This window comes from Symphalangus syndactylus, chromosome 20, assembly GCF_028878055.3.
Source record: "Symphalangus syndactylus isolate Jambi chromosome 20, NHGRI_mSymSyn1-v2.1_pri, whole genome shotgun sequence".
NCBI classification, from domain to species: domain Eukaryota; kingdom Metazoa; phylum Chordata; class Mammalia; order Primates; family Hylobatidae; genus Symphalangus; species Symphalangus syndactylus.
Genome location: NC_072442.2, coordinates 44,054,098 through 44,081,007, shown reverse-complemented (window position 1 = coordinate 44,081,007; position 26,910 = coordinate 44,054,098). Strand labels below are relative to the sequence as shown.

General features: G+C 56.7%; 4 non-coding genes across 4 annotated transcripts; all 4 read left to right on the top strand.

Moving 5' to 3' along the window:
* The first annotated feature begins 4,931 nt into the window (after positions 1–4,931).
* LOC129470900 (U2 spliceosomal RNA) lies at positions 4,932–5,122 on the top strand. The gene has a single exon (XR_008653417.2). It is a non-coding gene; the product is annotated as a U2 spliceosomal RNA (small nuclear RNA).
* A 6,512-nt stretch (positions 5,123–11,634) lies between these two features.
* Positions 11,635–11,825, top strand: LOC134735393 (U2 spliceosomal RNA). Its single transcript, XR_010118439.1, has one exon. It is a non-coding gene; the product is annotated as a U2 spliceosomal RNA (small nuclear RNA).
* A 6,525-nt stretch (positions 11,826–18,350) lies between these two features.
* LOC134735392 (U2 spliceosomal RNA) lies at positions 18,351–18,541 on the top strand. Its single transcript, XR_010118438.1, has one exon. It is a non-coding gene; the product is annotated as a U2 spliceosomal RNA (small nuclear RNA).
* Positions 18,542–24,452: 5,911 nt separating this feature from the next.
* LOC129470898 (U2 spliceosomal RNA) lies at positions 24,453–24,643 on the top strand. Its single transcript, XR_008653415.2, has one exon. It is a non-coding gene; the product is annotated as a U2 spliceosomal RNA (small nuclear RNA).
* Positions 24,644–26,910: the final 2,267 nt, after the last annotated feature.

Below are 26,910 nucleotides of genomic sequence, written 5' to 3'. Positions count from 1 at the left end.
AGCTTCCTTTTTTGCCCAGGAAAAAACTGAGGTGCAGGTAGTATAAGCCATTTGTCACGGAACGCACAGGAGCAGAAACTCGAGTCCAAGCATCGTGGCTCCACCCTTCATGCTTGATGCATCTTTAGGCTCCGTTCTAGGTACGTGTATCCTTTACGGGATCAGCCACCGGCAGTTGCCTTGCAACCATGATGACAAATCTCTGCCGGCTCTTTTGGGTCTCGTGCCTGTATCTATACGTTGCATCCCAGCAAAAAGATCGGAATGTCCCTTTCGCTGACCCAGTCTCTCACCCTTTCCAAACCCCAGAGATCCTGTCTGTCCTCCGAAGAACTCCCCCTGCTTCTTTCTCTAAAGGCTGCCTTCAGGCCGGGCACAGTGGGAGGATCGCTGGAGCCCAGAAGGCCGCAGTGAGGTGACATCACGCCATTGCACTGCAGCCCCGGCGACAGAGCCAGAGCCCCGTCTCGAAACAAACAAACAAACAAACAAAAAACAGACAAACAAACAAAGACAAAGAAAGAAAGAGCCCAGGCAACCTAGCGAAAACCCGTTTGCGCTGGCGCGTATCTGTACCCCAGCTATTCCAGAGGCTGAGGCGGGAGGATGGGTGGACGCTGGGAGGCGGATGCTGCAGTGAGCAGTGATTGCACCACTGCACTCCAGCCTGGGTGACAGAGCCGGAGCCCGTCCCAAATAAATAAAGAAACATAAGAATAAAGGAACCAGTTTGTAGAAAGCGGGAGAGGGTCCCATTGAACTTCAAGCCTTCAAGCAACAGCTGTGGCCGCCACAGCTGTTGCTTGAAGGTTGGACCAGCAGGCTGGAGGAGTCGCCATCTTGGCAGGGATCATTGACCCTGATCTATCGTCGGGAGGAGGAAGAGCTGATCTTATGCAGGGAGGGCAGGTGGACTATGTGTGGCCTCTGGTGATCTGTTTGGGTGCCAGGTGTTACTCCCAGGGCCACCTGTAACTGTGACTGTGCAGCAACCGTGACTTGAGAAGGGCCTGGCCACGGGGGGCTTAGGCCCCTCGGGGATGAGAGTTTGGTTCCCGGTACCCAGGGAAACCACCGGCATCGGCAGAGGTGATAGCTGAGGAGGAGCGGGGATTTGGAGGAGAGACACAGGATGAGTACCGGGGGCAGCCCCGTGATCAGCAACTGCTGCAAGAGGGGCTGTTGGTTCGACTCACTCGTCTTCGGCGGCTCTATGCGGTACTGAAGGGCAGAAGACAGAAGGTACGAAAACCACAAAAATTAGCCGGGCGTGGTGCTGCACGTCAATAATCCCAGCTACTCGGGAGGCTGAGACAGGAGAATCGCTTGAACCCGGGAGGCGGAAGTTTCAGCGAGCCGAGATCACGCCACTGCAGTCCAACCTGAGGGTCCGAGCGAGACCCTTATCTCAGAAAATAAAGACAGAATGAAAGAGGCCGGCGCGGTGGCTCACGCCTGTAATCCCGGCGCTTTGGGAGGCCGAGGCGGGCGGATCGCCTGAGGTGAGGAGCTCGAGACCAGCCTGGCCGACATGGCGAAACCCCCCTAAAAATACAAAAATTAGCCGGGCGTGGTGGCCTACGCCTGTAATCCCAGCTACCCGAGAAGCTGAGGCAGGAGAATCGCTGGAACCCGGGAGGTAGAGGCTGCCGTGAGCCGAGATCGCGCCTCTGCACTCCAGCCTGGGTGACAGAGCAAGAGTTTGTCTCAAAAAAAAAAAAAAAAAAAAAAAAGCCTGGGTGAGCGGTGGCTCAAGCCTGTAATCGCAACACTTTGGGAGGCGGCAGCTGGGCAGATCACCAGAGGTCGGGTGTTGGAGACCAGCCCGACCAACATGGAGAAACCCCGTCTGTACGAAGAACACAAACTTAGCCGGGCGTGGTGGCACACACCTGTAGTCCCAGCTGCTCGGGAGGCTGAGGCAGGAGAATCGCTTGAACTCGGGAGGCGGAGGTTGCAGAGAGCCTAGATCGCGCCATTGGACTCCAGGCTGGGAAACGAGAGCGGAAACTCCGTCTCAAAAAAAAAAAAAAAAAAATTTGTGAGAATTTTACTGACACTGCCGTCAAAACCTCATGTGTATTTCACACTTACAGCACAGCTCCATTAGAACTGACGACATTTCCAGGGCTCCCTAGATACCCGTGGCTAGCGGCTGCCACACTACACCGTGCTGGGCGGTAGAATGGGGATGAGAAGACACGACGGCGGAGATCGGGATGGCGTGAAGGGAGGGAAACACTCGCCCGCAGGAAGAAAATAAAATAGCAAGGGGGCACCGAAAGACTCAGTAGTCCACATGAATGTCTTGATTATCTTGTAGCTGAGATAATGTGGGCTCCAGCTCTACGGGGTCTGTGGGTTTTCTCTTCGTGTGTGCGGAGACGGAGACGAGAGACCGTAGAGATAAAGAGAGAAGACAAAGAGATAGGAAGAAAGACAGCTGGGCCCGGGGGACCACTGCCACCAAAGCGCGGAGACAGGTAGTGGCCCGGGATGCCTGGAGGCGCTGCTGTTCATTGTATTCAAGGCAAGGGGGCAGGGTAAGGAGTGTCAGTCATCTCAGATGATGGATAGGTCACGCGAGTCACGTGTCCACTGGACAGGGGGCCTTTCCCTTTGTGGTAGCCGAGGTGGAGAGGGAGGACAGCAGACGTCAGCGTTTCTTCCACGCACTTATCAGAAAGATCAAAGACTCTGGTACTTTCACTAATTCTGCTACTGCTCTCTTCTAAGAACTTAAAAGGGGGAGCCAGGTGTACAGGCGGAACATGAAAGCGACCAAGGAGGGTGACCCCTGAAGCCCACAGCATCACAGGGAGACGTTGAGGCCTCCGGATGACTGCGGGAAGGCCTGTCCAATGTCAGGCCTCCCTCGAGAGGTGGTGGAGCAGAGTGTTCTCTATCTCCCCTGGAGAGAGGGAGATTCCCCTTCCCGGTCTGCTAAGTAACGGGTGCCTTCCCAGGCACTGGCGCCACCGCTAGACCAAGGTCTCCTAAGTAACCAGGGCCTTCGCAGGCAACTGGCATTACCGCTAGGCCAAGGAGCCCTCAAGCGGCCCTTCTCTGGGCGTGAATGAGGGCTCACACTCTTGTCTTCTGGTCACCTCTCACTGTGGCCCTTCAGCTCCTAACTCTGTGTGGCCCGGTTTTCCCTAGGTAAGCATAATAGAACGGAGATTATTATGGTAATAGAACAAAGAGTAATGCTACAAACTAATGACTAAGAATAGTCAGATGTAATCATATCCGTATCCTATCTCTAGTAGAACTTTTCTTATTCTAATTATTTTTCTTTATTATACTGGAACAGCTTGTGCCTTCGGGCTCTTGCCTCGGCACCCGGGTGGCTTGCCGCCCACAAGGTAAGATATATTGCGTTGAACTATAAGTTATGTTGATTGCTGAATGGTTTAGGGCGGGGGTGGGGTGGGGCACCCCCTGAAATTCTGCCCTGGAGGAGTGGCCTCACCCTAACCCTGGCCGTGGCTAATATTAAGGCCCACCACTCAGGGCGGTGGAGTGAAATGAATTTTCGAGGCAATGCGCGGAAAGCCCTCGGCCCTCCGCTGAAGCTGCCTTAGGAAGGAGGAAGGGAGAGGGAAATGCTGACCCCGCAGGCGGCAGTCTGTGCCTCGGAGAGAAACTTTGTCCCAACCTTGCTGGGGGCCTTGACGCCCATCTTGCCCCAAGAGCACCCCGGCAGTCACCCCTGCCCTCTGGGGTCCTGCCACCCCGAGCCCGACCTTCCCCCTTTTCCCCCCGCGCCGGGCCGATAGCCTCCTAACTGCGTCTTCTCTGTTGCGGTCTGTCGTGCTCATCACGTTTGCGTCGTTTCCTCGCTCCGCAAACGTCGCCTGGGCGCCTTCCACACGCCAGGCGCCAGACTCGCGGCGGGGAAACAGGGAGAAGCACTGAGGAGGGGTCCCAGCCCTCAGTGATGGGATTTCAGAGCGGGAGATAAAGGATTGCCCAGAAGGGTGGTGAGTGGAATAGCTGATATAAACAACGGGGGTGCGATGAAATACACAGGAGGGCTGCTAGTCACATAGGGGGCGGGTGCCGAGGGCCCTAGACTAAGGGAGGCTTCCTGGACGGGTGACACCCAGGCGGAGTCCTGACGACCTGCGTCAGAAGTAGCCAGGCCAGGAGGAGGTGAAAGGAATCCACGTCCCGAGCAGAGAGGCAGCTTGCCCTACACAGCACAGGACACGGTCCGTGCACAGGAGCCCCAGGAGACGCAGGCACGGGGGCTGGGGAGAATCCTTGCTGGGCCCTCGCCGTCCACGCGCCGCCTCCCTCTGCCGGGTGTCTGGTGCCAGCCTCCTGCCTGGCAGAGGAACTCCAGCCCCTGCTCCCGGAAGCCCCTCCAGGCCTTCGGCTTCCCTGACTCGGCATAGGGCCCCTCGTCCCCTCGGGTACGGGGCCGGTCTCCCCGCCCGCTCGCGGCGAAGCAGAGGCCCAGCGCAGCCCGCGCTCCTGCCCTGGGGCCTCCTCTTTCTCCAGGAAAACGTGGACCGCTCTCCGCCGACAGGTCTCTTCCACAGACCCCTCTCGCCTTCGCCCCCAGTCTCTTCCGGTTGTGTCTTTTGGCTGGCTGGATAGAAACGAGGAAGTCGCCCCCCGGCGGAGCCGCGGCTCCGCCAGGCAGAGGCGGCCCCGGGGGCGGAGTCAAGCGCGGAGGCCACGTCCTCCGTGAAGGGGCGGGGCATGCAAATTCGGAATGAAAGCCCGGGAACGCCGGAAGAAGCACGGGTGTAAGATTTCCCTTTTCAAAGGCGGAGAATAAGAAATCAGCCCGAGTGTGTGAGGGCGTCAATGGTGCCGTGGACGAGACAGAGGGAATGGGGCGAGGAGCGAGGCTGGGGCTCTCACCGCGACTTGAATGTGGATGAGAGTGGGACGGCGACGGCGGGCGCGGAGGCGCCCGCATCGCTTCTCGGCCTTTTGGCTAAGATCAAGTGTAGTATCTGTTCTTATCAGTTTAATATCTGATACGTCCTCTATCCGAGGACAATATATTAAATGGGTTTTTGGAGCAGGGAGATGGAATAGGAGCTTGCTCCGTCCACTCCACGCATCGACCTGGTATTGCAGTACCTCCAGGAACGGTGCACCCCCTCGGGGGATACAACGTTGTTTCCTAAAAGTAGAGAGAGGAAGAGACGTGAGAGGCACAGAGATGAACCTGCGGGGTGGCTGTGGCTTGCACGTCCGGTGCCCGTGACACGCTGACACGCCGGCTTGGCTTAAGCGCTCCTTGAAGTACCGTGAGGACGGTAGGCTTTTGCGGCAGGCACACTTCCGTTTCCACTGTGACTACTGCGCTTTGGGAAGGCCACGAGTGACCTACTCCTTTGGAGGTCCTTAGATCTCAGCTTGACAGTCGAGTGGGTGTCGTCTGGTGGTGGTGGTGGTGTTGGTGGTGGTGACCTTTTAAAGGAATGGGATCCACCCGGAATTGAACTTCTTCTCTCTCTCTCTCTCTTTCTGTCTCTCTCTCCCCCCCTGCTTTCCCCCGCTCTCTCTTTTCGTTTCCCCCACCCCCTCCCAAGTTATGGGGTACATGTGCAGGACGTGCAGGTTTGGAACATAGGTACACGTGTGCCACGGTGCTTTGCTGCAGCTATCCACCAGTCATCTAGGTTTGAAGCCCCGCATGCGTTGGCCATTTGTCCTAATGCTCTCTCTCTCCCCTTGCCCCCCACGCGCCGTCAGGGCCCGCTGTGTGATGTTCCCCTCCCTGTGTCCATGTGTTCTCACTCACTGTTGAACTCCCACTTAGGAGTGAGAACATGCGGTGTTTGGTTTTCGCTTCCTGTGTCAGTTTGCTGAGAATGAGGCCTTCCAGCATGTTCCTGCAGAGGGCATGAACTCATCCTTTTTGATGGCTGCGTAGTAATTCCATGGTGTATACGTGCCACATTTTCTTTATCCAGCCTATCATTGATGGGCATTCGAGTTGGTTCCAAGTCTTTGCTATTGTAAATAGTGCTGCAGTAAACATACGTGTCCGTGTGTCTTCCTAGTAGGAACTTCTTCCTCTTCAGCCCGCTGAGTAGCTGGCACTTTAAGGCAGGTGCCAACGCACCGGCAACAAGCTTCCTTTTTTGCCCAGGAAAAAACTGAGGTGCAGGTAGTATAAGCCATTTGTCACGGAACGCACAGGAGCAGAAACTCGAGTCCAAGCATCGTGGCTCCACCCTTCATGCTTGATGCATCTTTAGGCTCCGTTCTAGGTACGTGTATCCTTTACGGGATCAGCCACCGGCAGTTGCCTTGCAACCATGATGACAAATCTCTGCCGGCTCTTTTGGGTCTCGTGCCTGTATCTATACGTTGCATCCCAGCAAAAAGATCGGAATGTCCCTTTCGCTGACCCAGTCTCTCACCCTTTCCAAACCCCAGAGATCCTGTCTGTCCTCCGAAGAACTCCCCCTGCTTCTTTCTCTAAAGGCTGCCTTCAGGCCGGGCACAGTGGGAGGATCGCTGGAGCCCAGAAGGCCGCAGTGAGGTGACATCACGCCATTGCACTGCAGCCCCGGCGACAGAGCCAGAGCCCCGTCTCGAAACAAACAAACAAACAAACAAAAAACAGACAAACAAACAAAGACAAAGAAAGAAAGAGCCCAGGCAACCTAGCGAAAACCCGTTTGCGCTGGCGCGTATCTGTACCCCAGCTATTCCAGAGGCTGAGGCGGGAGGATGGGTGGACGCTGGGAGGCGGATGCTGCAGTGAGCAGTGATTGCACCACTGCACTCCAGCCTGGGTGACAGAGCCGGAGCCCGTCCCAAATAAATAAAGAAACATAAGAATAAAGGAACCAGTTTGTAGAAAGCGGGAGAGGGTCCCATTGAACTTCAAGCCTTCAAGCAACAGCTGTGGCCGCCACAGCTGTTGCTTGAAGGTTGGACCAGCAGGCTGGAGGAGTCGCCATCTTGGCAGGGATCATTGACCCTGATCTATCGTCGGGAGGAGGAAGAGCTGATCTTATGCAGGGAGGGCAGGTGGACTATGTGTGGCCTCTGGTGATCTGTTTGGGTGCCAGGTGTTACTCCCAGGGCCACCTGTAACTGTGACTGTGCAGCAACCGTGACTTGAGAAGGGCCTGGCCACGGGGGGCTTAGGCCCCTCGGGGATGAGAGTTTGGTTCCCGGTACCCAGGGAAACCACCGGCATCGGCAGAGGTGATAGCTGAGGAGGAGCGGGGATTTGGAGGAGAGACACAGGATGAGTACCGGGGGCAGCCCCGTGATCAGCAACTGCTGCAAGAGGGGCTGTTGGTTCGACTCACTCGTCTTCGGCGGCTCTATGCGGTACTGAAGGGCAGAAGACAGAAGGTACGAAAACCACAAAAATTAGCCGGGCGTGGTGCTGCGCGTCAATAATCCCAGCTACTCGGGAGGCTGAGACAGGAGAATCGCTTGAACCCGGGAGGCGGAAGTTTCAGCGAGCCGAGATCACGCCACTGCAGTCCAACCTGAGGGTCCGAGCGAGACCCTTATCTCAGAAAATAAAGACAGAATGAAAGAGGCCGGCGCGGTGGCTCACGCCTGTAATCCCGGCGCTTTGGGAGGCCGAGGCGGGCGGATCGCCTGAGGTGAGGAGCTCGAGACCAGCCTGGCCGACATGGCGAAACCCCCCTAAAAATACAAAAATTAGCCGGGCGTGGTGGCCTACGCCTGTAATCCCAGCTACCCGAGAAGCTGAGGCAGGAGAATCGCTGGAACCCGGGAGGTAGAGGCTGCCGTGAGCCGAGATCGCGCCTCTGCACTCCAGCCTGGGTGACAGAGCAAGAGTTTGTCTCAAAAAAAAAAAAAAAAAAAAAAAGCCTGGGTGAGCGGTGGCTCAAGCCTGTAATCGCAACACTTTGGGAGGCGGCAGCTGGGCAGATCACCAGAGGTCGGGTGTTGGAGACCAGCCCGACCAACATGGAGAAACCCCGTCTGTACGAAGAACACAAACTTAGCCGGGCGTGGTGGCACACACCTGTAGTCCCAGCTGCTCGGGAGGCTGAGGCAGGAGAATCGCTTGAACCCGGGAGGCGGAAGTTTCAGCGAGCCGAGATCACGCCACTGCAGTCCAACCTGAGGGTCCGAGCGAGACCCTTATCTCAGAAAATAAAGACAGAATGAAAGAGGCCGGCGCGGTGGCTCACGCCTGTAATCCCGGCGCTTTGGGAGGCCGAGGCGGGCGGATCGCCTGAGGTGAGGAGCTCGAGACCAGCCTGGCCGACATGGCGAAACCCCCCTAAAAATACAAAAATTAGCCGGGCGTGGTGGCCTACGCCTGTAATCCCAGCTACCCGAGAAGCTGAGGCAGGAGAATCGCTGGAACCCGGGAGGTAGAGGCTGCCGTGAGCCGAGATCGCGCCTCTGCACTCCAGCCTGGGTGACAGAGCAAGAGTTTGTCTCAAAAAAAAAAAAAAAAAAAAAGCCTGGGTGAGCGGTGGCTCAAGCCTGTAATCGCAACACTTTGGGAGGCGGCAGCTGGGCAGATCACCAGAGGTCGGGTGTTGGAGACCAGCCCGACCAACATGGAGAAACCCCGTCTGTACGAAGAACACAAACTTAGCCGGGCGTGGTGGCACACACCTGTAGTCCCAGCTGCTCGGGAGGCTGAGGCAGGAGAATCGCTTGAACCCGGGAGGCGGAGGTTGCAGAGAGCCTAGATCGCGCCATTGGACTCCAGGCTGGGAAACGAGAGCGGAAACTCCGTCTCAAAAAAAAAAAAAAAAAAATTTGTGAGAATTTTACTGACACTGCCGTCAAAACCTCATGTGTATTTCACACTTACAGCACAGCTCCATTAGAACTGACGACATTTCCAGGGCTCCCTAGATACCCGTGGCTAGCGGCTGCCACACTACACCGTGCTGGGCGGTAGAATGGGGATGAGAAGACACGACGGCGGAGATCGGGATGGCGTGAAGGGAGGGAAACACTCGCCCGCAGGAAGAAAATAAAATAGCAAGGGGGCACCGAAAGACTCAGTAGTCCACATGAATGTCTTGATTATCTTGTAGCTGAGATAATGTGGGCTCCAGCTCTACGGGGTCTGTGGGTTTTCTCTTCGTGTGTGCGGAGACGGAGACGAGAGACCGTAGAGATAAAGAGAGAAGACAAAGAGATAGGAAGAAAGACAGCTGGGCCCGGGGGACCACTGCCACCAAAGCGCGGAGACAGGTAGTGGCCCGGGATGCCTGGAGGCGCTGCTGTTCATTGTATTCAAGGCAAGGGGGCAGGGTAAGGAGTGTCAGTCATCTCAGATGATGGATAGGTCACGCGAGTCACGTGTCCACTGGACAGGGGGCCTTTCCCTTTGTGGTAGCCGAGGTGGAGAGGGAGGACAGCAGACGTCAGCGTTTCTTCCACGCACTTATCAGAAAGATCAAAGACTCTGGTACTTTCACTAATTCTGCTACTGCTCTCTTCTAAGAACTTAAAAGGGGGAGCCAGGTGTACAGGCGGAACATGAAAGCGACCAAGGAGGGTGACCCCTGAAGCCCACAGCATCACAGGGAGACGTTGAGGCCTCCGGATGACTGCGGGAAGGCCTGTCCAATGTCAGGCCTCCCTCGAGAGGTGGTGGAGCAGAGTGTTCTCTATCTCCCCTGGAGAGAGGGAGATTCCCCTTCCCGGTCTGCTAAGTAACGGGTGCCTTCCCAGGCACTGGCGCCACCGCTAGACCAAGGTCTCCTAAGTAACCAGGGCCTTCGCAGGCAACTGGCATTACCGCTAGGCCAAGGAGCCCTCAAGCGGCCCTTCTCTGGGCGTGAATGAGGGCTCACACTCTTGTCTTCTGGTCACCTCTCACTGTGGCCCTTCAGCTCCTAACTCTGTGTGGCCCGGTTTTCCCTAGGTAAGCATAATAGAACGGAGATTATTATGGTAATAGAACAAAGAGTAATGCTACAAACTAATGACTAAGAATAGTCAGATGTAATCATATCCGTATCCTATCTCTAGTAGAACTTTTCTTATTCTAATTATTTTTCTTTATTATACTGGAACAGCTTGTGCCTTCGGGCTCTTGCCTCGGCACCCGGGTGGCTTGCCGCCCACAAGGTAAGATATATTGCGTTGAACTATAAGTTATGTTGATTGCTGAATGGTTTAGGGCGGGGGTGGGGTGGGGCACCCCCTGAAATTCTGCCCTGGAGGAGTGGCCTCACCCTAACCCTGGCCGTGGCTAATATTAAGGCCCACCACTCAGGGCGGTGGAGTGAAATGAATTTTCGAGGCAATGCGCGGAAAGCCCTCGGCCCTCCGCTGAAGCTGCCTTAGGAAGGAGGAAGGGAGAGGGAAATGCTGACCCCGCAGGCGGCAGTCTGTGCCTCGGAGAGAAACTTTGTCCCAACCTTGCTGGGGGCCTTGACGCCCATCTTGCCCCAAGAGCACCCCGGCAGTCACCCCTGCCCTCTGGGGTCCTGCCACCCCGAGCCCGACCTTCCCCCTTTTCCCCCCGCGCCGGGCCGATAGCCTCCTAACTGCGTCTTCTCTGTTGCGGTCTGTCGTGCTCATCACGTTTGCGTCGTTTCCTCGCTCCGCAAACGTCGCCTGGGCGCCTTCCACACGCCAGGCGCCAGACTCGCGGCGGGGAAACAGGGAGAAGCACTGAGGAGGGGTCCCAGCCCTCAGTGATGGGATTTCAGAGCGGGAGATAAAGGATTGCCCAGAAGGGTGGTGAGTGGAATAGCTGATATAAACAACGGGGGTGCGATGAAATACACAGGAGGGCTGCTAGTCACATAGGGGGCGGGTGCCGAGGGCCCTAGACTAAGGGAGGCTTCCTGGACGGGTGACACCCAGGCGGAGTCCTGACGACCTGCGTCAGAAGTAGCCAGGCCAGGAGGAGGTGAAAGGAATCCACGTCCCGAGCAGAGAGGCAGCTTGCCCTACACAGCACAGGACACGGTCCGTGCACAGGAGCCCCAGGAGACGCAGGCACGGGGGCTGGGGAGAATCCTTGCTGGGCCCTCGCCGTCCACGCGCCGCCTCCCTCTGCCGGGTGTCTGGTGCCAGCCTCCTGCCTGGCAGAGGAACTCCAGCCCCTGCTCCCGGAAGCCCCTCCAGGCCTTCGGCTTCCCTGACTCGGCATAGGGCCCCTCGTCCCCTCGGGTACGGGGCCGGTCTCCCCGCCCGCTCGCGGCGAAGCAGAGGCCCAGCGCAGCCCGCGCTCCTGCCCTGGGGCCTCCTCTTTCTCCAGGAAAACGTGGACCGCTCTCCGCCGACAGGTCTCTTCCACAGACCCCTCTCGCCTTCGCCCCCAGTCTCTTCCGGTTGTGTCTTTTGGCTGGCTGGATAGAAACGAGGAAGTCGCCCCCCGGCGGAGCCGCGGCTCCGCCAGGCAGAGGCGGCCCCGGGGGCGGAGTCAAGCGCGGAGGCCACGTCCTCCGTGAAGGGGCGGGGCATGCAAATTCGGAATGAAAGCCCGGGAACGCCGGAAGAAGCACGGGTGTAAGATTTCCCTTTTCAAAGGCGGAGAATAAGAAATCAGCCCGAGTGTGTGAGGGCGTCAATGGTGCCGTGGACGAGACAGAGGGAATGGGGCGAGGAGCGAGGCTGGGGCTCTCACCGCGACTTGAATGTGGATGAGAGTGGGACGGCGACGGCGGGCGCGGAGGCGCCCGCATCGCTTCTCGGCCTTTTGGCTAAGATCAAGTGTAGTATCTGTTCTTATCAGTTTAATATCTGATACGTCCTCTATCCGAGGACAATATATTAAATGGATTTTTGGAGCAGGGAGATGGAATAGGAGCTTGCTCCGTCCACTCCACGCATCGACCTGGTATTGCAGTACCTCCAGGAACGGTGCACCCCCTCGGGGGATACAACGTTGTTTCCTAAAAGTAGAGAGAGGAAGAGACGTGAGAGGCATCAGAGATGAACCTGCGGGGTGGCTGTGGCTTGCACGTCCGGTGCCCGTGACACGCTGACACGCCGGCTTGGCTTAAGCGCTCCTTGAAGTACCGTGAGGACGGTAGGCTTTTGCGGCAGGCACACTTCCGTTTCCACTGTGACTACTGCGCTTTGGGAAGGCCACGAGTGACCTACTCCTTTGGAGGTCCTTAGATCTCAGCTTGACAGTCGAGTGGGTGTCGTCTGGTGGTGGTGGTGGTGTTGGTGGTGGTGTTGGTGGTGGTGACCTTTTAAAGGAATGGGATCCACCCGGAATTGAACTTCTTCTCTCTCTCTCTCTCTTTCTGTCTCTCTCTCCCCCCCTGCTTTCCCCCGCTCTCTCTTTTCGTTTCCCCCACCCCCTCCCAAGTTATGGGGTACATGTGCAGGACGTGCAGGTTTGGAACATAGGTACACGTGTGCCACGGTGCTTTGCTGCAGCTATCCACCAGTCATCTAGGTTTGAAGCCCCGCATGCGTTGGCCATTTGTCCTAATGCTCTCTCTCTCCCCTTGCCCCCCACGCGCCGTCAGGGCCCGCTGTGTGATGTTCCCCTCCCTGTGTCCATGTGTTCTCACTCACTGTTGAACTCCCACTTAGGAGTGAGAACATGCGGTGTTTGGTTTTCGCTTCCTGTGTCAGTTTGCTGAGAATGAGGCCTTCCAGCATGTTCCTGCAGAGGGCATGAACTCATCCTTTTTGATGGCTGCGTAGTAATTCCATGGTGTATACGTGCCACATTTTCTTTATCCAGCCTATCATTGATGGGCATTCGAGTTGGTTCCAAGTCTTTGCTATTGTAAATAGTGCTGCAGTAAACATACGTGTCCGTGTGTCTTCCTAGTAGGAACTTCTTCCTCTTCAGCCCGCTGAGTAGCTGGCACTTTAAGGCAGGTGCCAACGCACCGGCAACAAGCTTCCTTTTTTGCCCAGGAAAAAACTGAGGTGCAGGTAGTATAAGCCATTTGTCACGGAACGCACAGGAGCAGAAACTCGAGTCCAAGCATCGTGGCTCCACCCTTCATGCTTGATGCATCTTTAGGCTCCGTTCTAGGTACGTGTATCCTTTACGGGATCAGCCACCGGCAGTTGCCTTGCAACCATGATGACAAATCTCTGCCGGCTCTTTTGGGTCTCGTGCCTGTATCTATACGTTGCATCCCAGCAAAAAGATCGGAATGTCCCTTTCGCTGACCCAGTCTCTCACCCTTTCCAAACCCCAGAGATCCTGTCTGTCCTCCGAAGAACTCCCCCTGCTTCTTTCTCTAAAGGCTGCCTTCAGGCCGGGCACAGTGGGAGGATCGCTGGAGCCCAGAAGGCCGCAGTGAGGTGACATCACGCCATTGCACTGCAGCCCCGGCGACAGAGCCAGAGCCCCGTCTCGAAACAAACAAACAAACAAACAAAAAACAGACAAACAAACAAAGACAAAGAAAGAAAGAGCCCAGGCAACCTAGCGAAAACCCGTTTGCGCTGGCGCGTATCTGTACCCCAGCTATTCCAGAGGCTGAGGCGGGAGGATGGGTGGACGCTGGGAGGCGGATGCTGCAGTGAGCAGTGATTGCACCACTGCACTCCAGCCTGGGTGACAGAGCCGGAGCCCGTCCCAAATAAATAAAGAAACATAAGAATAAAGGAACCAGTTTGTAGAAAGCGGGAGAGGGTCCCATTGAACTTCAAGCCTTCAAGCAACAGCTGTGGCCGCCACAGCTGTTGCTTGAAGGTTGGACCAGCAGGCTGGAGGAGTCGCCATCTTGGCAGGGATCATTGACCCTGATCTATCGTCGGGAGGAGGAAGAGCTGATCTTATGCAGGGAGGGCAGGTGGACTATGTGTGGCCTCTGGTGATCTGTTTGGGTGCCAGGTGTTACTCCCAGGGCCACCTGTAACTGTGACTGTGCAGCAACCGTGACTTGAGAAGGGCCTGGCCACGGGGGGCTTAGGCCCCTCGGGGATGAGAGTTTGGTTCCCGGTACCCAGGGAAACCACCGGCATCGGCAGAGGTGATAGCTGAGGAGGAGCGGGGATTTGGAGGAGAGACACAGGATGAGTACCGGGGGCAGCCCCGTGATCAGCAACTGCTGCAAGAGGGGCTGTTGGTTCGACTCACTCGTCTTCGGCGGCTCTATGCGGTACTGAAGGGCAGAAGACAGAAGGTACGAAAACCACAAAAATTAGCCGGGCGTGGTGCTGCGCGTCAATAATCCCAGCTACTCGGGAGGCTGAGACAGGAGAATCGCTTGAACCCGGGAGGCGGAAGTTTCAGCGAGCCGAGATCACGCCACTGCAGTCCAACCTGAGGGTCCGAGCGAGACCCTTATCTCAGAAAATAAAGACAGAATGAAAGAGGCCGGCGCGGTGGCTCACGCCTGTAATCCCGGCGCTTTGGGAGGCCGAGGCGGGCGGATCGCCTGAGGTGAGGAGCTCGAGACCAGCCTGGCCGACATGGCGAAACCCCCCTAAAAATACAAAAATTAGCCGGGCGTGGTGGCCTACGCCTGTAATCCCAGCTACCCGAGAAGCTGAGGCAGGAGAATCGCTGGAACCCGGGAGGTAGAGGCTGCCGTGAGCCGAGATCGCGCCTCTGCACTCCAGCCTGGGTGACAGAGCAAGAGTTTGTCTCAAAAAAAAAAAAAAAAAAAAAAAGCCTGGGTGAGCGGTGGCTCAAGCCTGTAATCGCAACACTTTGGGAGGCGGCAGCTGGGCAGATCACCAGAGGTCGGGTGTTGGAGACCAGCCCGACCAACATGGAGAAACCCCGTCTGTACGAAGAACACAAACTTAGCCGGGCGTGGTGGCACACACCTGTAGTCCCAGCTGCTCGGGAGGCTGAGGCAGGAGAATCGCTTGAACCCGGGAGGCGGAAGTTTCAGCGAGCCGAGATCACGCCACTGCAGTCCAACCTGAGGGTCCGAGCGAGACCCTTATCTCAGAAAATAAAGACAGAATGAAAGAGGCCGGCGCGGTGGCTCACGCCTGTAATCCCGGCGCTTTGGGAGGCCGAGGCGGGCGGATCGCCTGAGGTGAGGAGCTCGAGACCAGCCTGGCCGACATGGCGAAACCCCCCTAAAAATACAAAAATTAGCCGGGCGTGGTGGCCTACGCCTGTAATCCCAGCTACCCGAGAAGCTGAGGCAGGAGAATCGCTGGAACCCGGGAGGTAGAGGCTGCCGTGAGCCGAGATCGCGCCTCTGCACTCCAGCCTGGGTGACAGAGCAAGAGTTTGTCTCAAAAAAAAAAAAAAAAAAAAAGCCTGGGTGAGCGGTGGCTCAAGCCTGTAATCGCAACACTTTGGGAGGCGGCAGCTGGGCAGATCACCAGAGGTCGGGTGTTGGAGACCAGCCCGACCAACATGGAGAAACCCCGTCTGTACGAAGAACACAAACTTAGCCGGGCGTGGTGGCACACACCTGTAGTCCCAGCTGCTCGGGAGGCTGAGGCAGGAGAATCGCTTGAACCCGGGAGGCGGAGGTTGCAGAGAGCCTAGATCGCGCCATTGGACTCCAGGCTGGGAAACGAGAGCGGAAACTCCGTCTCAAAAAAAAAAAAAAAAAAATTTGTGAGAATTTTACTGACACTGCCGTCAAAACCTCATGTGTATTTCACACTTACAGCACAGCTCCATTAGAACTGACGACATTTCCAGGGCTCCCTAGATACCCGTGGCTAGCGGCTGCCACACTACACCGTGCTGGGCGGTAGAATGGGGATGAGAAGACACGACGGCGGAGATCGGGATGGCGTGAAGGGAGGGAAACACTCGCCCGCAGGAAGAAAATAAAATAGCAAGGGGGCACCGAAAGACTCAGTAGTCCACATGAATGTCTTGATTATCTTGTAGCTGAGATAATGTGGGCTCCAGCTCTACGGGGTCTGTGGGTTTTCTCTTCGTGTGTGCGGAGACGGAGACGAGAGACCGTAGAGATAAAGAGAGAAGACAAAGAGATAGGAAGAAAGACAGCTGGGCCCGGGGGACCACTGCCACCAAAGCGCGGAGACAGGTAGTGGCCCGGGATGCCTGGAGGCGCTGCTGTTCATTGTATTCAAGGCAAGGGGGCAGGGTAAGGAGTGTCAGTCATCTCAGATGATGGATAGGTCACGCGAGTCACGTGTCCACTGGACAGGGGGCCTTTCCCTTTGTGGTAGCCGAGGTGGAGAGGGAGGACAGCAGACGTCAGCGTTTCTTCCACGCACTTATCAGAAAGATCAAAGACTCTGGTACTTTCACTAATTCTGCTACTGCTCTCTTCTAAGAACTTAAAAGGGGGAGCCAGGTGTACAGGCGGAACATGAAAGCGACCAAGGAGGGTGACCCCTGAAGCCCACAGCATCACAGGGAGACGTTGAGGCCTCCGGATGACTGCGGGAAGGCCTGTCCAATGTCAGGCCTCCCTCGAGAGGTGGTGGAGCAGAGTGTTCTCTATCTCCCCTGGAGAGAGGGAGATTCCCCTTCCCGGTCTGCTAAGTAACGGGTGCCTTCCCAGGCACTGGCGCCACCGCTAGACCAAGGTCTCCTAAGTAACCAGGGCCTTCGCAGGCAACTGGCATTACCGCTAGGCCAAGGAGCCCTCAAGCGGCCCTTCTCTGGGCGTGAATGAGGGCTCACACTCTTGTCTTCTGGTCACCTCTCACTGTGGCCCTTCAGCTCCTAACTCTGTGTGGCCCGGTTTTCCCTAGGTAAGCATAATAGAACGGAGATTATTATGGTAATAGAACAAAGAGTAATGCTACAAACTAATGACTAAGAATAGTCAGATGTAATCATATCCGTATCCTATCTCTAGTAGAACTTTTCTTATTCTAATTATTTTTCTTTATTATACTGGAACAGCTTGTGCCTTCGGGCTCTTGCCTCGGCACCCGGGTGGCTTGCCGCCCACAAGGTAAGATATATTGCGTTGAACTATAAGTTATGTTGATTGCTGAATGGTTTAGGGCGGGGGTGGGGTGGGGCACCCCCTGAAATTCTGCCCTGGAGGAGTGGCCTCACCCTAACCCTGGCCGTGGCTAATATTAAGGCCCACCACTCAGGGCGGTGGAGTGAAATGAATTTTCGAGGCAATGCGCGGAAAGCCCTCGGCCCTCCGCTGAAGCTGCCTTAGGAAGGAGGAAGGGAGAGGGAAATGCTGACCCCGCAGGCGGCAGTCTGTGCCTCGGAGAGAAACTTTGTCCCAACCTTGCTGGGGGCCTTGACGCCCATCTTGCCCCAAGAGCACCCCGGCAGTCACCCCTGCCCTCTGGGGTCCTGCCACCCCGAGCCCGACCTTCCCCCTTTTCCCCCCGCGCCGGGCCGATAGCCTCCTAACTGCGTCTTCTCTGTTGCGGTCTGTCGTGCTCATCACGTTTGCGTCGTTTCCTCGCTCCGCAAACGTCGCCTGAGCGCCTTCCACACGCCAGGCGCCAGACTCGCGGCGGGGAAACAGGGAGAAGCACTGAGGAGGGGTCCCAGCCCTCAGTGATGGGATTTCAGAGCGGGAGATAAAGGATTGCCCAGAAGGGTGGTGAGTGGAATAGCTGATATAAACAACGGGGGTGCGATGAAATACACAGGAGGGCTGCTAGTCACATAGGGGGCGGGTGCCGAGGGCCCTAGACTAAGGGAGGCTTCCTGGACGGGTGACACCCAGGCGGAGTCCTGACGACCTGCGTCAGAAGTAGCCAGGCCAGGAGGAGGTGAAAGGAATCCACGTCCCGAGCAGAGAGGCAGCTTGCCCTACACAGCACAGGACACGGTCCGTGCACAGGAGCCCCAGGAGACGCAGGCACGGGGGCTGGGGAGAATCCTTGCTGGGCCCTCGCCGTCCACGCGCCGCCTCCCTCTGCCGGGTGTCTGGTGCCAGCCTCCTGCCTGGCAGAGGAACTCCAGCCCCTGCTCCCGGAAGCCCCTCCAGGCCTTCGGCTTCCCTGACTCGGCATAGGGCCCCTCGTCCCCTCGGGTACGGGGCCGGTCTCCCCGCCCGCTCGCGGCGAAGCAGAGGCCCAGCGCAGCCCGCGCTCCTGCCCTGGGGCCTCCTCTTTCTCCAGGAAAACGTGGACCGCTCTCCGCCGACAGGTCTCTTCCACAGACCCCTCTCGCCTTCGCCCCCAGTCTCTTCCGGTTGTGTCTTTTGGCTGGCTGGATAGAAACGAGGAAGTCGCCCCCCGGCGGAGCCGCGGCTCCGCCAGGCAGAGGCGGCCCCGGGGGCGGAGTCAAGCGCGGAGGCCACGTCCTCCGTGAAGGGGCGGGGCATGCAAATTCGGAATGAAAGCCCGGGAACGCCGGAAGAAGCACGGGTGTAAGATTTCCCTTTTCAAAGGCGGAGAATAAGAAATCAGCCCGAGTGTGTGAGGGCGTCAATGGTGCCGTGGACGAGACAGAGGGAATGGGGCGAGGAGCGAGGCTGGGGCTCTCACCGCGACTTGAATGTGGATGAGAGTGGGACGGCGACGGCGGGCGCGGAGGCGCCCGCATCGCTTCTCGGCCTTTTGGCTAAGATCAAGTGTAGTATCTGTTCTTATCAGTTTAATATCTGATACGTCCTCTATCCGAGGACAATATATTAAATGGATTTTTGGAGCAGGGAGATGGAATAGGAGCTTGCTCCGTCCACTCCACGCATCGACCTGGTATTGCAGTACCTCCAGGAACGGTGCACCCCCTCGGGGGATACAACGTTGTTTCCTAAAAGTAGAGAGAGGAAGAGACGTGAGAGGCATCAGAGATGAACCTGCGGGGTGGCTGTGGCTTGCACGTCCGGTGCCCGTGACACGCTGACACGCCGGCTTGGCTTAAGCGCTCCTTGAAGTACCGTGAGGACGGTAGGCTTTTGCGGCAGGCACACTTCCGTTTCCACTGTGACTACTGCGCTTTGGGAAGGCCACGAGTGACCTACTCCTTTGGAGGTCCTTAGATCTCAGCTTGACAGTCGAGTGGGTGTCGTCTGGTGGTGGTGGTGGTGGTGTTGGTGGTGGTGACCTTTTAAAGGAATGGGATCCACCCGGAATTGAACTTCTTCTCTCTCTCTCTCTCTTTCTGTCTCTCTCTCCCCCCCTGCTTTCCCCCGCTCTCTCTTTTCGTTTCCCCCACCCCCTCCCAAGTTATGGGGTACATGTGCAGGACGTGCAGGTTTGGAACATAGGTACACGTGTGCCACGGTGCTTTGCTGCAGCTATCCACCAGTCATCTAGGTTTGAAGCCCCGCATGCGTTGGCCATTTGTCCTAATGCTCTCTCTCTCCCCTTGCCCCCCACGCGCCGTCAGGGCCCGCTGTGTGATGTTCCCCTCCCTGTGTCCATGTGTTCTCACTCACTGTTGAACTCCCACTTAGGAGTGAGAACATGCGGTGTTTGGTTTTCGCTTCCTGTGTCAGTTTGCTGAGAATGAGGCCTTCCAGCATGTTCCTGCAGAGGGCATGAACTCATCCTTTTTGATGGCTGCGTAGTAATTCCATGGTGTATACGTGCCACATTTTCTTTATCCAGCCTATCATTGATGGGCATTCGAGTTGGTTCCAAGTCTTTGCTATTGTAAATAGTGCTGCAGTAAACATACGTGTCCGTGTGTCTTCCTAGTAGGAACTTCTTCCTCTTCAGCCCGCTGAGTAGCTGGCACTTTAAGGCAGGTGCCAACGCACCGGCAACAAGCTTCCTTTTTTGCCCAGGAAAAAACTGAGGTGCAGGTAGTATAAGCCATTTGTCACGGAACGCACAGGAGCAGAAACTCGAGTCCAAGCATCGTGGCTCCACCCTTCATGCTTGATGCATCTTTAGGCTCCGTTCTAGGTACGTGTATCCTTTACGGGATCAGCCACCGGCAGTTGCCTTGCAACCATGATGACAAATCTCTGCCGGCTCTTTTGGGTCTCGTGCCTGTATCTATACGTTGCATCCCAGCAAAAAGATCGGAATGTCCCTTTCGCTGACCCAGTCTCTCACCCTTTCCAAACCCCAGAGATCCTGTCTGTCCTCCGAAGAACTCCCCCTGCTTCTTTCTCTAAAGGCTGCCTTCAGGCCGGGCACAGTGGGAGGATCGCTGGAGCCCAGAAGGCCGCAGTGAGGTGACATCACGCCATTGCACTGCAGCCCCGGCGACAGAGCCAGAGCCCCGTCTCGAAACAAACAAACAAACAAACAAAAAACAGACAAACAAACAAAGACAAAGAAAGAAAGAGCCCAGGCAACCTAGCGAAAACCCGTTTGCGCTGGCGCGTATCTGTACCCCAGCTATTCCAGAGGCTGAGGCGGGAGGATGGGTGGACGCTGGGAGGCGGATGCTGCAGTGAGCAGTGATTGCACCACTGCACTCCAGCCTGGGTGACAGAGCCGGAGCCCGTCCCAAATAAATAAAGAAACATAAGAATAAAGGAACCAGTTTGTAGAAAGCGGGAGAGGGTCCCATTGAACTTCAAGCCTTCAAGCAACAGCTGTGGCCGCCACAGCTGTTGCTTGAAGGTTGGACCAGCAGGCTGGAGGAGTCGCCATCTTGGCAGGGATCATTGACCCTGATCTATCGTCGGGAGGAGGAAGAGCTGATCTTATGCAGGGAGGGCAGGTGGACTATGTGTGGCCTCTGGTGATCTGTTTGGGTGCCAGGTGTTACTCCCAGGGCCACCTGTAACTGTGACTGTGCAGCAACCGTGACTTGAGAAGGGCCTGGCCACGGGGGGCTTAGGCCCCTCGGGGATGAGAGTTTGGTTCCCGGTACCCAGGGAAACCACCGGCATCGGCAGAGGTGATAGCTGAGGAGGAGCGGGGATTTGGAGGAGAGACACAGGATGAGTACCGGGGGCAGCCCCGTGATCAGCAACTGCTGCAAGAGGGGCTGTTGGTTCGACTCACTCGTCTTCGGCGGCTCTATGCGGTACTGAAGGGCAGAAGACAGAAGGTACGAAAACCACAAAAATTAGCCGGGCGTGGTGCTGCGCGTCAATAATCCCAGCTACTCGGGAGGCTGAGACAGGAGAATCGCTTGAACCCGGGAGGCGGAAGTTTCAGCGAGCCGAGATCACGCCACTGCAGTCCAACCTGAGGGTCCGAGCGAGACCCTTATCTCAGAAAATAAAGACAGAATGAAAGAGGCCGGCGCGGTGGCTCACGCCTGTAATCCCGGCGCTTTGGGAGGCCGAGGCGGGCGGATCGCCTGAGGTGAGGAGCTCGAGACCAGCCTGGCCGACATGGCGAAACCCCCCTAAAAATACAAAAATTAGCCGGGCGTGGTGGCCTACGCCTGTAATCCCAGCTACCCGAGAAGCTGAGGCAGGAGAATCGCTGGAACCCGGGAGGTAGAGGCTGCCGTGAGCCGAGATCGCGCCTCTGCACTCCAGCCTGGGTGACAGAGCAAGAGTTTGTCTCAAAAAAAAAAAAAAAAAAAAAAAGCCTGGGTGAGCGGTGGCTCAAGCCTGTAATCGCAACACTTTGGGAGGCGGCAGCTGGGCAGATCACCAGAGGTCGGGTGTTGGAGACCAGCCCGACCAACATGGAGAAACCCCGTCTGTACGAAGAACACAAACTTAGCCGGGCGTGGTGGCACACACCTGTAGTCCCAGCTGCTCGGGAGGCTGAGGCAGGAGAATCGCTTGAACTCGGGAGGCGGAGGTTGCAGAGAGCCTAGATCGCGCCATTGGACTCCAGGCTGGGAAACGAGAGCGGAAACTCCGTCTCAAAAAAAAAAAAAAAAAAATTTGTGAGAATTTTACTGACACTGCCGTCAAAACCTCATGTGTATTTCACACTTACAGCACAGCTCCATTAGAACTGACGACATTTCCAGGGCTCCCTAGATACCCGTGGCTAGCGGCTGCCACACTACACCGTGCTGGGCGGTAGAATGGGGATGAGAAGACACGACGGCGGAGATCGGGATGGCGTGAAGGGAGGGAAACACTCGCCCGCAGGAAGAAAATAAAATAGCAAGGGGGCACCGAAAGACTCAGTAGTCCACATGAATGTCTTGATTATCTTGTAGCTGAGATAATGTGGGCTCCAGCTCTACGGGGTCTGTGGGTTTTCTCTTCGTGTGTGCGGAGACGGAGACGAGAGACCGTAGAGATAAAGAGAGAAGACAAAGAGATAGGAAGAAAGACAGCTGGGCCCGGGGGACCACTGCCACCAAAGCGCGGAGACAGGTAGTGGCCCGGGATGCCTGGAGGCGCTGCTGTTCATTGTATTCAAGGCAAGGGGGCAGGGTAAGGAGTGTCAGTCATCTCAGATGATGGATAGGTCACGCGAGTCACGTGTCCACTGGACAGGGGGCCTTTCCCTTTGTGGTAGCCGAGGTGGAGAGGGAGGACAGCAGACGTCAGCGTTTCTTCCACGCACTTATCAGAAAGATCAAAGACTCTGGTACTTTCACTAATTCTGCTACTGCTCTCTTCTAAGAACTTAAAAGGGGGAGCCAGGTGTACAGGCGGAACATGAAAGCGACCAAGGAGGGTGACCCCTGAAGCCCACAGCATCACAGGGAGACGTTGAGGCCTCCGGATGACTGCGGGAAGGCCTGTCCAATGTCAGGCCTCCCTCGAGAGGTGGTGGAGCAGAGTGTTCTCTATCTCCCCTGGAGAGAGGGAGATTCCCCTTCCCGGTCTGCTAAGTAACGGGTGCCTTCCCAGGCACTGGCGCCACCGCTAGACCAAGGTCTCCTAAGTAACCAGGGCCTTCGCAGGCAACTGGCATTACCGCTAGGCCAAGGAGCCCTCAAGCGGCCCTTCTCTGGGCGTGAATGAGGGCTCACACTCTTGTCTTCTGGTCACCTCTCACTGTGGCCCTTCAGCTCCTAACTCTGTGTGGCCCGGTTTTCCCTAGGTAAGCATAATAGAACGGAGATTATTATGGTAATAGAACAAAGAGTAATGCTACAAACTAATGACTAAGAATAGTCAGATGTAATCATATCCGTATCCTATCTCTAGTAGAACTTTTCTTATTCTAATTATTTTTCTTTATTATACTGGAACAGCTTGTGCCTTCGGGCTCTTGCCTCGGCACCCGGGTGGCTTGCCGCCCACAAGGTAAGATATATTGCGTTGAACTATAAGTTATGTTGATTGCTGAATGGTTTAGGGCGGGGGTGGGGTGGGGCACCCCCTGAAATTCTGCCCTGGAGGAGTGGCCTCACCCTAACCCTGGCCGTGGCTAATATTAAGGCCCACCACTCAGGGCGGTGGAGTGAAATGAATTTTCGAGGCAATGCGCGGAAAGCCCTCGGCCCTCCGCTGAAGCTGCCTTAGGAAGGAGGAAGGGAGAGGGAAATGCTGACCCCGCAGGCGGCAGTCTGTGCCTCGGAGAGAAACTTTGTCCCAACCTTGCTGGGGGCCTTGACGCCCATCTTGCCCCAAGAGCACCCCGGCAGTCACCCCTGCCCTCTGGGGTCCTGCCACCCCGAGCCCGACCTTCCCCCTTTTCCCCCCGCGCCGGGCCGATAGCCTCCTAACTGCGTCTTCTCTGTTGCGGTCTGTCGTGCTCATCACGTTTGCGTCGTTTCCTCGCTCCGCAAACGTCGCCTGGGCGCCTTCCACACGCCAGGCGCCAGACTCGCGGCGGGGAAACAGGGAGAAGCACTGAGGAGGGGTCCCAGCCCTCAGTGATGGGATTTCAGAGCGGGAGATAAAGGATTGCCCAGAAGGGTGGTGAGTGGAATAGCTGATATAAACAACGGGGGTGCGATGAAATACACAGGAGGGCTGCTAGTCACATAGGGGGCGGGTGCCGAGGGCCCTAGACTAAGGGAGGCTTCCTGGACGGGTGACACCCAGGCGGAGTCCTGACGACCTGCGTCAGAAGTAGCCAGGCCAGGAGGAGGTGAAAGGAATCCACGTCCCGAGCAGAGAGGCAGCTTGCCCTACACAGCACAGGACACGGTCCGTGCACAGGAGCCCCAGGAGACGCAGGCACGGGGGCTGGGGAGAATCCTTGCTGGGCCCTCGCCGTCCACGCGCCGCCTCCCTCTGCCGGGTGTCTGGTGCCAGCCTCCTGCCTGGCAGAGGAACTCCAGCCCCTGCTCCCGGAAGCCCCTCCAGGCCTTCGGCTTCCCTGACTCGGCATAGGGCCCCTCGTCCCCTCGGGTACGGGGCCGGTCTCCCCGCCCGCTCGCGGCGAAGCAGAGGCCCAGCGCAGCCCGCGCTCCTGCCCTGGGGCCTCCTCTTTCTCCAGGAAAACGTGGACCGCTCTCCGCCGACAGGTCTCTTCCACAGACCCCTCTCGCCTTCGCCCCCAGTCTCTTCCGGTTGTGTCTTTTGGCTGGCTGGATAGAAACGAGGAAGTCGCCCCCCGGCGGAGCCGCGGCTCCGCCAGGCAGAGGCGGCCCCGGGGGCGGAGTCAAGCGCGGAGGCCACGTCCTCCGTGAAGGGGCGGGGCATGCAAATTCGGAATGAAAGCCCGGGAACGCCGGAAGAAGCACGGGTGTAAGATTTCCCTTTTCAAAGGCGGAGAATAAGAAATCAGCCCGAGTGTGTGAGGGCGTCAATGGTGCCGTGGACGAGACAGAGGGAATGGGGCGAGGAGCGAGGCTGGGGCTCTCACCGCGACTTGAATGTGGATGAGAGTGGGACGGCGACGGCGGGCGCGGAGGCGCCCGCATCGCTTCTCGGCCTTTTGGCTAAGATCAAGTGTAGTATCTGTTCTTATCAGTTTAATATCTGATACGTCCTCTATCCGAGGACAATATATTAAATGGATTTTTGGAGCAGGGAGATGGAATAGGAGCTTGCTCCGTCCACTCCACGCATCGACCTGGTATTGCAGTACCTCCAGGAACGGTGCACCCCCTCGGGGGATACAACGTTGTTTCCTAAAAGTAGAGAGAGGAAGAGACGTGAGAGGCATCAGAGATGAACCTGCGGGGTGGCTGTGGCTTGCACGTCCGGTGCCCGTGACACGCTGACACGCCGGCTTGGCTTAAGCGCTCCTTGAAGTACCGTGAGGACGGTAGGCTTTTGCGGCAGGCACACTTCCGTTTCCACTGTGACTACTGCGCTTTGGGAAGGCCACGAGTGACCTACTCCTTTGGAGGTCCTTAGATCTCAGCTTGACAGTCGAGTGGGTGTCGTCTGGTGGTGGTGGTGGTGTTGGTGGTGGTGACCTTTTAAAGGAATGGGATCCACCCGGAATTGAACTTCTTCTCTCTCTCTCTCTCTTTCTGTCTCTCTCTCCCCCCCTGCTTTCCCCCGCTCTCTCTTTTCGTTTCCCCCACCCCCTCCCAAGTTATGGGGTACATGTGCAGGACGTGCAGGTTTGGAACATAGGTACACGTGTGCCACGGTGCTTTGCTGCAGCTATCCACCAGTCATCTAGGTTTGAAGCCCCGCATGCGTTGGCCATTTGTCCTAATGCTCTCTCTCTCCCCTTGCCCCCCACGCGCCGTCAGGGCCCGCTGTGTGATGTTCCCCTCCCTGTGTCCATGTGTTCTCACTCACTGTTGAACTCCCACTTAGGAGTGAGAACATGCGGTGTTTGGTTTTCGCTTCCTGTGTCAGTTTGCTGAGAATGAGGCCTTCCAGCATGTTCCTGCAGAGGGCATGAACTCATCCTTTTTGATGGCTGCGTAGTAATTCCATGGTGTATACGTGCCACATTTTCTTTATCCAGCCTATCATTGATGGGCATTCGAGTTGGTTCCAAGTCTTTGCTATTGTAAATAGTGCTGCAGTAAACATACGTGTCCGTGTGTCTTCCTAGTAGGAACTTCTTCCTCTTCAGCCCGCTGAGTAGCTGGCACTTTAAGGCAGGTGCCAACGCACCGGCAACAAGCTTCCTTTTTTGCCCAGGAAAAAACTGAGGTGCAGGTAGTATAAGCCATTTGTCACGGAACGCACAGGAGCAGAAACTCGAGTCCAAGCATCGTGGCTCCACCCTTCATGCTTGATGCATCTTTAGGCTCCGTTCTAGGTACGTGTATCCTTTACGGGATCAGCCACCGGCAGTTGCCTTGCAACCATGATGACAAATCTCTGCCGGCTCTTTTGGGTCTCGTGCCTGTATCTATACGTTGCATCCCAGCAAAAAGATCGGAATGTCCCTTTCGCTGACCCAGTCTCTCACCCTTTCCAAACCCCAGAGATCCTGTCTGTCCTCCGAAGAACTCCCCCTGCTTCTTTCTCTAAAGGCTGCCTTCAGGCCGGGCACAGTGGGAGGATCGCTGGAGCCCAGAAGGCCGCAGTGAGGTGACATCACGCCATTGCACTGCAGCCCCGGCGACAGAGCCAGAGCCCCGTCTCGAAACAAACAAACAAACAAACAAAAAACAGACAAACAAACAAAGACAAAGAAAGAAAGAGCCCAGGCAACCTAGCGAAAACCCGTTTGCGCTGGCGCGTATCTGTACCCCAGCTATTCCAGAGGCTGAGGCGGGAGGATGGGTGGACGCTGGGAGGCGGATGCTGCAGTGAGCAGTGATTGCACCACTGCACTCCAGCCTGGGTGACAGAGCCGGAGCCCGTCCCAAATAAATAAAGAAACATAAGAATAAAGGAACCAGTTTGTAGAAAGCGGGAGAGGGTCCCATTGAACTTCAAGCCTTCAAGCAACAGCTGTGGCCGCCACAGCTGTTGCTTGAAGGTTGGACCAGCAGGCTGGAGGAGTCGCCATCTTGGCAGGGATCATTGACCCTGATCTATCGTCGGGAGGAGGAAGAGCTGATCTTATGCAGGGAGGGCAGGTGGACTATGTGTGGCCTCTGGTGATCTGTTTGGGTGCCAGGTGTTACTCCCAGGGCCACCTGTAACTGTGACTGTGCAGCAACCGTGACTTGAGAAGGGCCTGGCCACGGGGGGCTTAGGCCCCTCGGGGATGAGAGTTTGGTTCCCGGTACCCAGGGAAACCACCGGCATCGGCAGAGGTGATAGCTGAGGAGGAGCGGGGATTTGGAGGAGAGACACAGGATGAGTACCGGGGGCAGCCCCGTGATCAGCAACTGCTGCAAGAGGGGCTGTTGGTTCGACTCACTCGTCTTCGGCGGCTCTATGCGGTACTGAAGGGCAGAAGACAGAAGGTACGAAAACCACAAAAATTAGCCGGGCGTGGTGCTGCGCGTCAATA